The sequence below is a fragment of the Cucurbita maxima genome, unplaced genomic scaffold (assembly GCF_002738345.1).
Source record: "Cucurbita maxima cultivar Rimu unplaced genomic scaffold, Cmax_1.0 Cma_Scf00001, whole genome shotgun sequence".
NCBI lineage: Eukaryota > Viridiplantae > Streptophyta > Magnoliopsida > Cucurbitales > Cucurbitaceae > Cucurbita > Cucurbita maxima.
The window spans coordinates 9,352,480-9,369,174 of NW_019272017.1; the positions used below are offsets into that span (position 1 = coordinate 9,352,480).

Consider the following 16,695-nt stretch of genomic DNA (forward strand, 5'->3'; position numbering starts at 1 on the left):
TCTTCTTTCTTTTCAATCACTTATTTTTATTTATCGTTTGTCAATTAATTACGCAAGTTCATCAATAGATGTAGCAGTACTGTCTGCGATTCATAAAAGCATGAACAAATGATCGGATTATAGGTTAGCGCGTATGTCTTAAAATCATAAGGTTGTGGGTCCGAACCCCACTGTGGTTGTTGGTCTTCTTTCTTTTCAATCACTTATTTTTATTCCTCGTGTGTCGATTAATTACACAAGTTCGCCACTAACTGTAGCAGCACTGTCTGCGAGTCACAAGATTATGAACAAATGACCGCATAGTGTAGTGGATTAGCATGTCCGACTTCGGATCAAAAGGTCGTGGGTTTGACTCCCACTATCGTCGTCGTCGATCTTCTTTCTTTTCAGTCACTTATTTTTATTTATCGTTTGTCGATTATTTACGAGATGATGAACAAATGACAGCATAGTGCATTGGATTAGCGAGTCTAACTTTGGATCATATGGTCGTGGGTTTGACTCCTATTGTTGTCATCGGTCTTCTTTACGAGATGAAGACAAATGACCGCATAGTTCATTGGATTAGCGAGTCTAACTTTGGATTAGATGGTTGTGGGTTTGAGTCCTATTGTGGTCGTCGGTCTTCTTTCTTTTAAATGTTTTATTTTTATTTATCGTTTGTCAATTAATTATGCAAGTTCATCAATAGCTGTAGCAGTACTGTCTGCAACTCATAAGAGCATGAACAAATTACTGGATTATATATTAGTGCGTATGTCTTCAGACCAGTAGGTCGTGGGTTCGAACCCCACTGTGGTTGGTTGGTCTTCTTTTTTTTCAACCACTTATTTATATTTATCGTTTGTCGATTAAATATGCAAGTTCACCACTAGCTGTAGCAGCACTATCTACGAGTCACGAGATGAACAAATGACCGCATAGCGCAGTGGATTAGCGCGTCTGACTTCGGATCAGAAGGTCGTGGGTTCGACTCCCACTGTGGTCATCTATCTTCTTTCTTTTCAATCACTTATTTTTATTTATCGTTTGTCAATTAATTACGCAAGTTCATAAATAGCTGTAGCAGTACTGTCTGCAACTAATAAGAGAATGAACAAATGATCGGATTATAGATTAGTGCGTATGTCTTAAAATCATAAGGTTGTGGGTTCGAACCCCACTATGGTTGGTTGGTCTTCGTCTTCTTCCTTTTCAATCACTTATTTTTATTTATCGTGTGTCGATTAATTACACAAGTTCGCCACTAACTGTAGCAGCACTGTCTGTGAGTCACGAGATGATGAACAAATGACTTAATAGTGTAGTGGATTAACGTGTTTGACTTTAGATCAGATGGTCGTGAGTTTGATTCCTATTGTGGTCGTCGGTCTTCTTTCTTTTCAATGTATTATTTTTATTTATCGTTTGTCGATTAAATATGCAAGTTCGCCACAAACTGTAGCAGCACTCTCTACGAGTGACGAGATATCAAACAAATGATCGCATAGTGACACAATCGCACGTTTAAAGGCAGCGGACTAGCGATTGTGTGGCACTCACTTTCCAACGACAAGTGAGCTAAGCCAATTTGTACTTGCGTCGCCTACGACCAAGCGACGTATGATCAAGCCTCTAGCCTCGGTTTTAAAAGAAGGTTTTTGGAAAACGAGGGTAGAGAGAGATTTTAGAAAGAGAGATTTGTGAAAGAGACGTTATATAAGCAAGCAAGAGAGAGATAACAACGGCTTAGCATATATAACCTTGGGTAGGGAGAAGTTGACAACTAGTCATATCCCCCTATAGTACATTTTGAGGCATTTCATGTCTGGCAGGCCTAGACATGATATTTTTGAGGCGTCATACGCCCTAGAACTACAAAAGTAAAAACACTAGAATGAAAAGACATGACAAGGGTTTGGCTTGCCATAGGCATGCGGCCATGGGCAACACGCCCTGGACGGGCATGACCGTGACATCCTCCCCCACTTAATTGGTTGACGACCCCGTCAACCGACTACTTTCAAACCTAGCGTTGTGGGTGGCGGCGGATTTCAGGTCTTCGGCGCGTTCCCAGCTGGTTTCCTCTGTAGGGAGATTCTTCCATTTGACAAGGAATTCACGAATCGTCCGTACAGGTCATCCTATCTTCCTAACCCTGTCGGCGAGGATCTCCTCTACTTCTTTTGTTTCTTTTTGCCTCAGATCGATGCTCGGTCTTGTGGTTGCATTTCGTTGGTCGTCTTCTGGGTCAGGGTGGTATGGCTTCAAGTTACTCACATGAATTACTGGGTGGATTTTCATCCATGTGGGAAGTGCAACTCGGTAGGAGGTAGTCCCGATCTTTTTAAGGACTTCAACCGGGCCTTCATATTTTCGAACTAGTCTCTGGTCCTTTCGGTTGCGAAATCTGATCTGTTCTGGTTTCAGCTTGATGAGGACTTGATCTCCTGCTCGGAATTGAAGGGGGCGACGCTTCTTGTCTGCCCACTTTTTCATATGCTTGGAAGCCTTCTCTAAATATGCCCGGATTGCTTCCATTCTCTTGTGAAGTTGTGAGCTTGAGGGTTTTTCCCTGCATAAGGATGATCGATAATGTGGGGTAAGGCCGGTTGTCGTCCACTTACAATTTCAAAGGGACTCTTTCCCGTGGACGAGCTGGTTTGACAATTGAAGCAAAATTGGGCGACATCTAACAATTGTATCCAGTTCTTCTGGCGAGCGTCGACGAAGTGACGTAAGTATTCTTCGAGCAAGCAATTGAACCGTTCTGTCTGACCATCGGTTTTAGGGTGGTAACTCGAGGAGATGTTTAAGGTTGTTCCCAAGAAGGCGAATAACTCGATCCAGAATGTTCCAATGAATCTGCCATCCCGATCACTGATGATGCTCGACGGAATACCCCATAACTTTACAATGTGTTTGAAAAATAGTTGAGCTGTGAGTTCGGCCGAGCATAATTTGGGAGTGGGGATGAACGTCGCATATTTTGAGAATCGGTCTACGATAACCAAGATAGCGTCATAGTCCCCGACTTTTGGGAGGTGTGTTATGAAGTCCAGAGATACACTTTCCCAGGGTCTTGTCGGCACAGGTAGAGGTTCCAAGAGTCCTGAGACTTTGGCTTTCTCGACTTTGTCCTGTTGACAGATGAGGCACGTCTTGGTGTATTGCATGATGTCGTCTCGCATGTTTGGCCAGAAGTACCCTTTCTTTATTAGAGCGTATGTTCTTTGCCACCCAGGGTGTCCGGCCCATAAGGTATCATGACATTCCTGAATGAGCTTCTTCCTCAGTTCTCCCGTTCTTGGGACATACAATCTGTTTCCTTTTGTCATCAGAAGGTCTCCCTCAACCCAAAACTGTCGTGTTTTCCCAGCTTTAGCTAGTTCGACGACGGCTTTGGCCGATGGGTCTTTATGTAAATGCTCCTTGATGATGTCGCGCATCGATCCATCGATCTTACTTGAGTGAATATGGGCTAACATGCACAGGGCCGCATGTTCGCCCTTCCGACTCAGTGCGTCGGCTGCTTGATTACTCTTCCCTGCTTTGTGTTCGAACTTGAAGTCGAATTCAGCCAACGACTCCTGCCACCGGGCTTGTTTTGCCGTCAATTTTGGTTGATCAAAGAAGTGGCAAATGGCGCTGTTATCCGTCTTCACTACGAACTGTGATCCCAAGAGATATTGTCTCCAGACTCGAAGGCAATGGACTACTGCCAGCATTTCTTTTTCGGAGACAGTGTATCTACGTTCGGCGTCATTGAGCTTTCGACTTTCGAAAGCGATGGGGTGGTGTGAATGTTTGATTAATCCACCACACCTAAATAGTGTGAAAGTTATCTTATTTATAATCAAATAAATTACAACGATATGGAAATAGTAATAAATGAAAATAACAATAAATGAAAAGATACCTATGATAATAAGGCAAATATTATATATTTGCCTTATAATAAAATATCAAATATATATGGTAAACTATAATTTATTACTAAATATCCTTAACACCCCACCACAAGCTAAGCGTCGGATTTAAACGAACGTGAAGCTTGAATCTGAAAAATTCAAAGAAGTTGAGAAACACTTTTCATGAAGATGCTAACAACCCGGTTCTTGGCCATCAAAAATTTGCAGAGGGATCGCCGCTCAGCGGCGATGCTGCCTTGGCTTCGGCGAGAATATGTCTAACCCATGAAGAGGGATTGTCGCTTACGACGATGCTGCCTTGGCTCTGGTGAGAATATTTCTAACCCCAAGAAGTAGAAGGGGAAACCTAGAGCAAAGGACAAAGACAATGTTGAAGCCGGAAGAGTCGCCACATTGGGTGAAGGAGCCAATTTTGGCGAGAAGGGCAGTCGGAAGAGTCGCCTCATCGGGCGAAGAAGCCAATTTTGGCAGGAAGGGCGGCGGCAACTTGGTTGGCGAATAGGCCAGTGTGGCACCCAGATTCCGAAGGTAAATCTCTGCAAAAGGTTGATAGGTTTAGGTTAGGGTTTATGTGAAGGATGAAGGTTGATTGGGAAGAAAATGAGAGAGGTTTAGGTTAGGGTTTATGTGAAGGATGAAGGTTGATTGGGAAGAAAATGAGAGAGACTATATTGGCCAAGGGGAAAACCGATTGGGTTGAAAAAGGTGAGGTTGTATGTACAGAGTATGACGAAAGGTGATTTGGAGGTCAATAGGGTGGAGCCGAAGAGTAATCAATCGGCTCCGACTATGGCATCCATGAAGACTGCCCCTGCGGCGTCAAAACCAGCAGGGGTGGTGGAGAAGAAGATTAGAGGATTCAAAAGCCATTAAAAAGAAAGGATCAGGGTTGTTAAACCGAAAGGGCTCTGATACCATGTGAATGTTTGATTAATCCACCACACCTAAATAGTGTGAAAGTTATCTTATTTATAATCAAATAAATTACAACGATATGGAAATAGTAATAAATGAAAATAACAATAAATGGAAAGATACCTATGATAATAAGGCAAATATTAGATATTTGCCTTATAATAAAATATCAAATATATATGGTAAACTATAATTTATTACTAAATATCCTTAACAGGTGGCCTTCTTGAATAAGAACCCCACCTAGGGCAAAGTCGGAAGCGTCTGTTTCTATTTCAAATGGCTTTGTAACATCTACCAATCCGAGGACAGGACCCCTCATCATGGTTGTTTTCAGATCTTCAAAGGCCATTTGACAATCATCTGACCACGACCAAGTGTGGTCTTTCTTCAACAGCTCTGTCAATGGGGCGACTCGTCGTGAAAACCCTTCGACGAACCGCCTATAGTAGTTGGCTAATCCTAAGAAGGACCGCAAATCGAATACGGAAGTAGGAACCTTCCATTCTTGGATAGCTTTTATCTTATCGCTATCCATACTAATTTGTCCACATTTGACGACATGTCCAAGGAAGTTGATGCATGTTTGTGCGAATGCACATTTCTCTTACATACAGTTGGTTTTGTCGTAGCTTGTCGAACACCAGCTTCAAGTGCACTTTGTGTTCCTTTAGGGTTGTGCTGTAAACCACTATGTCGTCGAGGTATACTATGACAAACTGATCCAAGTATTCGTAGAAAACTTGGTTCATCAACGTGCAGAAAGTAGCTGGAGCGTTTGTCAAGCCAAAGGGCATTACTAGGAATTCGAAGGCCCTATATCTTGTTACGCACGTCGTTTTGGGCTCGTCCCCTTCGGCAATACGTACTTGGTAATACCCTGATCGTAAGTCCAACTTCGTGAAGTACTTGGCCCCGTGAAGTTGGTCGAACAAGTCGGATATTATCGGCAGTGGATATTTGTTGCGTACCGTCACCTTGTTTAAGGCTCTATAGTCTATGCATAGACGCAACGTCCCATCCTTCTTCTTCTGGAACAGTACGGGGGCTTCGTAGGGTGCCTTTGCCGGGCGGATGAATCCCGCCTTCAGCAACTCATCCAGTTGTTTCCTTAATTCGGCTAGCTCGGGCGGAGCCATCCGGTATGCGTTCTTCGCTGGCGGTTTAACTCCGGGGATGAGTTCGATTTCGTGATCAATGCCTCGACGAGGTGGTAATGTTTGGGGTAAGCTCTCTGGCATTATGTCAGCATAGTCGTTTAGTACCTCATTGATTTCATTTGGGACAGTTTCTTCGGTGGTTGTTACTTCCATCAATGGTATGGCCATAAATGTAGGTTCCTCTCGTGCGAGTCCCCTTTTCAATTGTATGGCCGAGATCATTCGAAGATTACCTGGTTGCTTGATGCTTGCAGGTATTACTGTGGGGTTGTGGTCGGTGATCACTAAACATTTTGCCAGCGACATTGGGATAACTTTGTGTTCTAGGAGGAACTCCATCCCAAGTACCACGTCAAAGTCGTCCATGCGAGCTACGACAAGATCTAGCTCTCCTGTCCAATCCCCTATTTTAAAGGGGACTCTTTTGGAAACTCCCACAATAGGCAAGGCCTTAGAGTTGACAGCTTTCATTTTTCCCGGGTCCTTTCCTATAGTGAGTCCTAATCTTCGGGCTTCTTGATCGGCGATGAAGTTGTGGGTCGCTCCTGAATCTATCAGAGTGCTCCTATTCGGTTGGGAATTTATTGTCGCATCTACGAACATGAGTCCTTTCTCTACTATCTCCTTCGGTTCGACCTTCCGTTGGAGGGCTGACAAGAATTTAAGTGCGCCCATTCGGGGATTGTCTTGATCTTCCTTCTTGTCAAGCATAGTCTCAACCCTTGCGTCATTGCTCTCTTGAATGGACACTTGGAGCGCAATGAGAGAGGCCTGATGAGGACAGTAAGATACCTTGTGGGGACCTTTACACAACATGCATTGTAAAGGCGTCGTCGGGTGGTTCCTTTGATGGTAAGGTCCTCGAGATGTCCCCGCTTGGTTGTTCTGAGGAGGTCTATCCGTCCATCCGCTTGGTCTGTCGTTACCTCTGTTCGGCCTGTTGGGGCTTCCATTTCGATGACTTGGTGGTTTGTATGGCTTGCCCCCAGTGTTTGGGGCTGGTGTTATTCTTCTTTGGGATCCCGCTTCATTCCCATAGTCTAGGAGTCTCTCGGCACAGGCCATTGCGGCAGCTAGAGTTTGGACCTTGTTCTCGTGTAGCTTTGTTTTGGCCCACGGTTGTAACCCATTTATAAAGAACACCTTGTCCTTCTCTAATGTGCCCCTGATATCTAGCATCAGGGTTGAGAACTGTCTGACATAGTCTCGTATGCCTCCAGTGTGTTTCAGGGCTACTAGTTTTTCCATTGCTAAATGTCCTGCGTTTTCGGGGAGGAACTGGTCCCTCAACTCTTTCTTAAGGTCCTCCCACGAGTCAATGGTGCACAATCCATCCTCAATGTCTTGCACCTTCGTACGCCACCACAGTTTGGCGTCGTCTATGAGATACATCGAGGCTACGGTCACCTTCTTGTCGTCAGTACAAGCCGTTGTGGCTTTGAAGTACTGTTCGACATCAAAGATGAAGTTTTCCAACTCTTTGGCGTCCCGATTCCCTTTAAAGGCTCTAGGATCTGGGAATCTTAGTTTGTTGGACCCTGTATTAGTTTGTCCAGCCGTGACGTTCTCCACGGCTTTCATGGTCACTTCAATTCGTGTGCCCATGGAGGCCATCCTTTCTTGGATGTCGTCGATTGTTGTTCTGAACTCATCAGCTAATCCATTGAACAAGCTCATCATTGTATTTTGTAGCACGTCGAACTCTTCGCCACGTCCCTCCGTGTGCACGACAGAGCTATCCGGACTACCAGACGGTTTTGGGCTGCTCGTAGAAGCAACTCTTTCTTCGAGCGAGGTCACTCGAAACATCAATTCTGCGATTGGCAACCCATCCAGGCGGTTGCCCATTGCGTCGATTCCTACGACTTTCTCACTCAATTCGGTCACCCGTGCTTCCAGGAAGCGGAGGGTGTCAGGGACTTCTTTGAGGAACAGCATTTCCTCCTCTATTAGCGTAAGCCGGTCGGCTTGTACTTTGGGTGTCGACTTTGCCGTCGACATGGTTTCGGTCTTTACTGTGTCACGGAGCTAACAAGGCTCTGATACCACTTGACACAATCGCACGTTTAAAGGCAGCGGACTAGCGATTGTGCGGCACTCACTTTCCAACGACAAGTGAGCTAAGCCAATTTGTACTTGCGTCGCCTACGGCCAAGCGACGTATGATCAAGCCTCTAGCCTCGGTTTTAAAAGAAGGTTTTTGGAAAGCGAGGGTAGAGAGAGATTTTAGAAAGAGAGATTTTTGAAAGAGACGTTATATAAGCAAGTAAGAGAGAGATAACAACGGTTTAGCATATATAACCTTGGGTAGGGAGAAGTTGACAACTAGTCATATCCCCCTATAGTACATTTTGAGGCATTTCATGTCTGGCAGGCCTAGACATGATATTTTTGAGGCGTCATACGCCCTAGAACTACAAAAGTAAAAACACTAGAATGAAAAGACATGACAAGGGTTTGGCTTGCCATAGGCATGCGGCCATGGGCAACACGCCCTGGACGAGCATGACCGTGACACATAGCACCGTGGATTAGCACATTTGACTTTGGATCAAAAGGTTGTGGGTTCGATTCACACTGTGGTCTTCATTCTTTTTTCTTTTCAATCAGTTATTTTTATTTACCGTTTGTCGATTAATTACGCAATTTCGCCACTAACTGTAGCAGCATCTATCTGCTATTTTTATTTACCGTTTGTCGATTAATTACGCAATTTCGCCACTAACTGTAGCAGCATCTATCTGCGATCCCTATTAATTTTGCAAGTTCAGCACCAGCGGTAGAAGCACCATTCGCAAGTCACGAGGTGAAGAACAATTGACCGCATAGCGTAGTTGATTGGCGCGTCTGACTTTAGATTCGAAGGTCGTGGTTTTGACTCCCACTATGTTCGACTAGTCGATTAATTACTCAAGTTCGGCACTAACTGTAGTAGCACTCTCTGCGAGTCACGAGATGACAAACAAATGACCACATAGCGCAGTGGATTAGCGCGCCTAACTTCCCATGAGATCGTTGTGGGTTTGACTCCCACTCTGGTCGTCGGTCTTCTTTCTTTTCAATCTCTTAATTTTATTTATCGTTTGTCGATTAAATACGCAAGTTTGCCACTAGCTGTAGCAGCACTGTCTACGAGTCACGAGATGATGTACAAATGACCGCATAGCGCAGTGGATTAGCGCCTCTAACTTCGGATCAGAAGGTTGTGGGTTTGACTCCCACTGTGGTCATCTGTCTTCTTTCTTTTCAATCACTTATTTTTATTTATCGTTTGTCAATTAATTACGCAAGTTCATCAATAGATGTAGCAGTACTGTCTGCGATTCATAAAAGCATGAACAAATGATCGAATTATAGGTTAGTGCGTATGTCTTAAAATCATAAGGTTGTGGGTCCGAACCCCACTGTGGTTGTTGGTCTTCTTTCTTTTCAATCACTTATTTTTATTTATCGTGTGTCGATTAATTACACAAGTTCGCCACTAACTGTAGCAGCACTGTCTGCGAGTCACAAGATGATGAACAAATGACCGCATAGTGTAGTGGATTAGCATGTCTGACTTCGGATCAAAAGGTCGTGGGTTTGACTCCCACTGTCGTCGTCGTCGATCTTCTTTCTTTTCAATCACTTATTTTTATTTATCGTTTGTCGATTATTTACGAGATGATGAACAAATGACAGCATAGTGCATTGGATTAGCGAGTCTAACTTTGGATCAGATGGTCGTGGGTTTGACTCCTATTGTTGTCGTCGGTCTTCTTTACGAGATGAAGACAAATGACCGCATAGTTCATTGGATTAGCGAGTCTAACTTTGGATTAGATGGTTGTGGGTTTGACTCCTATTGTGGTCGTCGGTCTTCGTTCATTTAAATGTTTTATTTTTATTTATCGTTTGTCAATTAATTATGATTGTGGTCGTCGGTCTTCGTTCATTTAAATGTTTTATTTTTATTTATCGTTTGTCAATTAATTATGGAAGTTCATCAATAGTTGTAGCAGTACTGTCTACAACTCATAAGAGCATGAACAAATTACTGGATTATATATTAGTGCGTATGTCTTCAGACCAGTAGGTCGTGGGTTTGAACCCCACTGTGGTTGTTGGTCTTCTTTTTTTTCAATCACTTATTTATATTTATCGTTTGTCGATTTAATATGCAAGTTCGCCACTAGCTGTAGCAGCACTATCTATGAGTCACGAGATGATGAACAAATGACCGCATAGCGCAGTGGATTAGCGTGTCTGACTTCGGATCAGAAGGTCGTGGGTTCGACTCCCACTGTGGTCATCTGTCTTCTTTCTTTTCAATCACTTACTTTTATTTATCGTTTGTCAATTAATTACGCAAGTTCATAAATAGCTGTAGCAGTACTGTCTGCAACTAATAAGAGAATGAACAAATGATCGGATTATAGATTAGTGCGTATGTCTTAAAATCATAAGGTTGTGGGTTCGAACCCCACTATGGTTGTTGGTCTTCTTCCTTTTCAATCACTTATTTTTATTTATCGTGTGTCGATTAATTACACAAGTTCGCCACTAACTGTAGCAGCACTGTCTGTGAGTCACGAGATGATGAACAAATGACTTAATAGTGTAGTGGATTAACGTGTTTGACTTTAGATCAGATGGTCGTGAGTTTGATTCCTATTGTGGTCGTCGGTCTTCTTTCTTTTCAATGTATTATTTTTATTTATCGTTTGTCGATTAAATATGCAAGTTCGCAACAAACTGTAGCAGCACTCTCTACGAGTGACGAGATATCAAACAAATGATCGCATAGTGACACAATCGCACGTTTAAAGGTAGCGGACTAGCGATTGTGTGGCACTCACTTTCCAACGACAAGTGAGCTAAGCCAATTTGTACTTGCGTCGCCTACGACCAAGCGACGTATGATCAAGCCTCTAGCCTCGGTTTTAAAAGAAGGTTTTTGGAAAACGAGGGTAGAGAGAGATTTTAGAAAGAGAGATTTGTGAAAGAGACGTTATATAAGCAAGCAAGAGAGAGATAACAACGGCTTAGCATATATAACCTTGGGTAGGGAGAAGTTGACAACTAGTCATATCCCCCTATAGTACATTTTGAGGCATTTCATGTCTGGCAGGCCTAGACATGATATTTTTGAGGCGTCATACGCCCTAGAACTATAGAAGTAAAAACACTAGAATGAAAAGACATGACAAGGGTTTGGCTTGCCATAGGCATGCGGCCATGGGCAACACGCCCTGGACGAGCATGACCGTGACATCCTCCCCCACTTAATTGGTTGACGACCCCGTCAACCGACTACTTTCAAACCTAGCGTTGTGGGTGGCGGCGGATTTCAGGTCTTCGGCGCGTTCCCAGCTGGTTTCCTCTGTAGGGAGATTCTTCCATTTGACAAGGAATTCACGAATCGTCCGTACAGGTCATCCTATCTTCCTAACCCTGTCGGCGAGGATCTCCTCTACTTCTTTTGTTTCTTTTTGCCTCAGATCGATGCTCGGTCTTGTGGTTGCATTTCGTTGGTCGTCTTCTGGGTCAGGGTGGTATGGCTTCAAGTTACTCACATGAATTACTGGGTGGATTTTCATCCATGTGGGGAGTGCAACTCGGTAGGAGGTAGTCCCGATCTTTTTAAGGACTTCAACCGGGCCTTCATATTTACGAACTAGTCTCTGGTCCTTTCGGTTACGAGATGATGAACAAATGACCGCATAGGGATTAGCGCATTTGACTTCAGATCGAGATGATGAACAAATGACCGCATAGGGATTAGCGCATTTGACTTCAGATCAAAAGGTCGTAATTTTGACTCCCACTATATTCGGTCTGTTCCATTTTTGTGCACTTATTTTTATTTATCGTTTGACGATTAATTACGCAAGTTCGACACTAACTGTAGCAGCACTCTCTGCGAGTCACGAGATAACAAACAAATGACCGTATAATGCAGTGTATTAGTGCGTTTAACTTTAGATCAGAAGGTCATGGGTTCGACTCCCACTTTAGTTGGTTGGTCTTTTTTCTTTTCCATCACTTATTTTTATTATCGTTTGTCGATTAAATACGCAAGTTCGCCACTAGTTGTAGCAGCACTGTCTGCGAGTCACGAGATGATGAACAATGATCGCATAGCGCAGTGGATTAGCCCATTTGACTTCAGATCAGAAGGTCGTGGGTTTGACTCCCACTGTGGTCATCTGTCTTCTTTCTTTTCAATCACTTATTTTTATTTATCGTGTGTCGATTAATTACACAAGTTCTCCACTAACTGTAGCAGCACTGTTTACGAGTCACGAGATGATGAAGAAATGACCGCATAGTGTAGTGGATTAGCGTGTTTGACTTTGGATCAGATGGTCGTGGGTTTGACTCCTATTGTTGTCGTCGGTCTTCTTTACGAGATGAAGACAAATGACCGCATAGTTCATTGGATTAGCGAGTCTAACTTTGGATTAGATGGTTGTGGGTTTGACTTCTATTGTGGTCGTCGATCTTCTTTCTTTTAAATGTTTTATTTTTATTTATCGTTTGTTAATTAATTATGCAAGTTCATCAATAGTTGTAGCAGTACTGTCTGCAACTCATAAGAGCATGAACAAATGACCGGATTATATATTAGTGCGTATGTCTTTAGACCAGTAGGTCGTGGTTTCAAACCCCACTGTGGTTGTTGGTCTTCTTTCTTTTCAATCACTTATTTATATTTATCGTTTGTCGATTAAATATGCAAGTTCGCCACTAGCTGTAGAAACACTATTTACGAGTCACGAGATGATGAACAAAGAGATGATGAACAAATGACTGCATAGCTAAAGGATATTTAATAATAAATTATAGTTTACCATATATATTATATTTGATATTTTATTATAAGGCAAATATCACCATATATATTATATTTGATATTTTATTATAAGGCAAATATCACCATATATATTATATTTGATATTTTATTATAAGGCAAATATTAGATATTTGCCTTATTATCATAGGTATGTTTCCATTTATTGTTATTACCATTTATTACTATTTTCATATCCTTGTAATTTATTTGATTATAAATAAGATAACTTTCACACCATTTAAGTGTAGTGGATTAATCAAATATTTATAGTTTGACTTTGGATTAGAAGGTTGTGGGTTCAACTCCTACTGTGGTCATTTGTCTTCTTTCTTTTCAATCACTTATTTTTATTTATCGTTTGTCAATTAATTACGCAAGTTCATCAATAGCTGTAGTAGTACTGTGACTCATAAGAGCATGTACAAATGACCGGATTATAGATTAGCGCGTATGTCTTAAGATCAAAAGGTTGGGTTTGAACCCCAATGTGGTTGGTAACTCTTCCTTCTTTTCAATCACTTATTTTTATTTATCGTTTGTCAATTATTTACGAGATGATGAACAAATCACGCATAGTGCATTGGATTAGCGAGTCTAACTTTGGATCAGATGGTCGTGGGTTTGACTCCTATTGTGGTCGTCGGTCTTCTTTCTTTTCAATGTTTTATTTTTATTTATCGTTTGTCGATTAAATATGCAAGTTCGCCACAAACTGTAGCAGCACTCTCTATGAGTGACGAGATATCAAACAAATGATCGCATAGCATAGTGGATTAGCACATTTGACTTCGGATCAAAAGGTTGTGGGTTTGATTCGCACTGTGGTCTTGCTTCTTTTTTCTTTCCAATTAGTTATTTTTATTTATCGTTTGTCGATTAATTACGCAATTTCGCCACTAATTGTAGCAGCATCATCTGCGAGTCACGAGACGATGAAAAAATGACCGCATAGCATAGTAGATTAGCGCGTCTGACTTCGGATCAGAAGGTCGTTGGTTCGACTTCCATTGTGGTCGATGATGTCCCTATTAATTTTGCAAGTTCAGCACTATCGGTAGAAGCACCATCTGCAAGTCATGAGATGAAGAACAATTGACCGCATAGCGCAGTTGATTGGCGCGTCTGACTTCAGATTCGAAGGTCGTGGTTTTGACTCACACTATGTTCGGTCAGTCGATTAATTACGCAAGTTCGGCACTAACTGTAGCAGCACTCTGTGCGAGTCACGAGATGACAAACAAATGACCACATAGCGCAGTAGATTAGCGTGCCTAACTTCCCATTAGATCGTTGTGGGTTCGACTCCCACTTTAGTCGTTGGTCTTTTATCGTTTCTCGATTAAATACGCAAGTTTGCCACTAGCTGTAGCAGCATTATCTGTGAGTCACGAGACAACAAACAAATGACCGCATAGCATAGTAGATTAGCGCTTCTGACTTCGGATCAGAAGGTCGTTGGTTCGACTTCCATTGTTGTCGATGATGTCCCTATTAATTTTGCAAGTTCAGCACTAGCGATAGAAGCACGATCTGCAAGTCACGAGGTGAAGAACAATTGGCCGCATAACGCAGTGTATTAGCGTGTCTCACTTCAGATCAGAAGGTCTTGGGTTTCGACTCCCACTGTGGTCGTTGGTCTTCTTTCTTTTTAATCACTTATTTTTATTTATCGTTTGTCGATTAATTAGGCAAGTTCGCCACTATCGGTAGCAGCACTGTCTGCGAGTCACGAGATAACGAACAAATTATCGCATAGTGCAGTGGATAAGCGCGTCTGACTTCGGATCAGAAGGTTGTGGGAGTCGACTTCCATTGGGCTCGATGGATGTTCCTATTAATTATGCAAATTCAGCAGTAGATGTAGAAGTACAATCTGCAAGTCACGAGGTGAAGACCAAATGATCACATATCGTAGTTGATTTGATTAGTGCGTCTGACTTCATATTAGAAGGTCGTGTTTTTTACTCCCATTATGGTTAGTCTTTTTCCATTTTTATTCACTTATTTTTATTTATTGTTTGACGACTAATTACACAAGTTTGCTACTAACTTTAGCAGCACCATTTGCCAGTGGATTAGTGCGACTGACTTAGGATCAGAAGGTCATGGGTTTGATTTCCATTATGGTTGATGATGTTCCTATTAATTTTGCAAGTTTCGCACTAGGTGTAGAAGCTCCATCTGCAGTCACAAGACAATAAACAAATGAATACATAACGCATTGGATTAGAGCGTCTGACTTCGCATGGGTTTGACTCCCACTGTGATTGTTAGTCTTCTTTCTTTTAAACCACTTATTTTTATTTATCGTTTGTCAATCAATTACGCAAGTTCGGCACTAAACTAGCAGCACTCTCTTCAAGTCACGGGATGAAAAACAAATGACCGCATAGGGCAGTGGATTAACGCATCTAACTTCGCAACAGATTGTTGTGGGTCCGACTCCCCCTGTGGTTGTCGATCTTCTTTCTTTTCAGTCACTTATTTTTATTTATCGTTTGTCGATTATTTACGAGATGATGAACAAATGACAGCATAGTGCATTGGATTAGCGAGTCTAACTTTGGATTAGATGGTTGTGGGTTTGACTCCTATTGTGGTCGTCGGTCTTCTTTCTTTTAAATGTTTTATTTTTATTTATCGTTTGTCAATTAATTATGCAAGTTCATCAATAGCTGTAGCAGTACTGTCTGCAACTCATAAGAGCATGAACAAATTACTGGATTATATATTAGTGCATATGTCTTCAAACCAGTAGGTCGTGGGTTCGAACCCCACTGTGGTTGGTTGGTCTTCTTTTTTTTCAATCACTTATTTATATTTATCGTTTGTCGATTAAATATGCAAGTTCGCCACTAGCTGTAGCAGCACTATCTACGAGTCACGAGATGAACAAATGACCGCATAGCGCAGTGGATTAGCGCGTCTGACTTCGGATCAGAAGGTCGTGGGTTCGACTCCCACTGTGGTCATCTATCTTCTCTCTTTTCAATCAGTGATTTTTATTTATCGTTTGTCAATTAATTACGCAAGTTCATAAATAGCTGTAGCAGTACTGTGTGCAACTAATAAGAGAATGAACAAATGATCGGATTATAGATTAGTGCGTATGTCTTAAAATCATAAGGTTGTGGGTTCGAACCCCACTATGGTTGGTTGGTCTTCTTCCTTTTCAATCACTTATTTTTATTTATCGTGTGTCGATTAATTACACAAGTTCGCCACTAACTGTAGCAGCACTGTCTGTGAGTCACGAGATGATGAACAAATGACTTAATAGTGTAGTGGATTAACGTGTTTGACTTTAGATCAGATGGTCGTGAGTTTGATTCCTATTGTGGTCGTCGATCTTCTTTCTTTTCAATGTATTATTTTTATTTATCGTTTGTCGATTAAATATGCAAGTTCGCCACAAACTGTAGCAGCACTCTCTACGAGTGACGAGATATCAAACAAATGATCGCATAGAGACACAATCGCACGTTTAAAGGCAGCGGACTAGCGAAATCGCACGTTTAAAGGCAGCGGGCGAAATCGCACGTTTAAAGGCAGCGGACTAGCGATTGTGTGGCACTCACTTTCCAACGACAAGTGAGCTAAGCCAATTTGTACTTGCGTCGCCTAAGGCCAAGCGACGTATGATCAAGCCTCTAGCCTCGGTTTTAAAAGAAGGTTTTTGGAAAACGAGGGTAGAGAGAGATTTTAGAAAGAGAGATTTGTGAAAGAGACGTTATATAAGCAAGCAAGAGAGAGATAACAACGGCTTAGCATATATAACCTTGGGTAGGGAGAAGTTGACAACTAGTCATATCCCCCTATGGTACATTTTGAGGCATTTCATGTCTGGCAGGCCTAGACATGATATTTTTGAGGC

General features: G+C 42.2%; 1 long non-coding RNA gene and 6 other non-coding genes across 8 annotated transcripts in view; all 7 read left to right on the plus strand.

Moving 5' to 3' along the window:
- The window catches only part of LOC111493399, a 631,558-nt gene that overhangs the window by 22,504 nt on the left and 592,359 nt on the right, over positions 1-16,695 (plus strand). The gene's annotated exons all lie outside the window — the stretch shown is intronic.
- Positions 915-988, plus strand: TRNAR-UCG. Its single transcript has one exon. It is a non-coding gene; the product is annotated as a tRNA-Arg (tRNA).
- Positions 9,143-9,216, plus strand: TRNAR-UCG. Its single transcript has one exon. It is a non-coding gene; the product is annotated as a tRNA-Arg (tRNA).
- TRNAR-UCG lies at positions 9,514-9,587 on the plus strand. Its single transcript has one exon. It is a non-coding gene; the product is annotated as a tRNA-Arg (tRNA).
- Positions 10,204-10,277, plus strand: TRNAR-UCG. The gene has a single exon. It is a non-coding gene; the product is annotated as a tRNA-Arg (tRNA).
- TRNASTOP-UCA lies at positions 12,100-12,173 on the plus strand. Its single transcript has one exon. It is a non-coding gene; the product is annotated as a tRNA-Sec (tRNA).
- On the plus strand, positions 15,720-15,793 carry TRNAR-UCG. The gene has a single exon. It is a non-coding gene; the product is annotated as a tRNA-Arg (tRNA).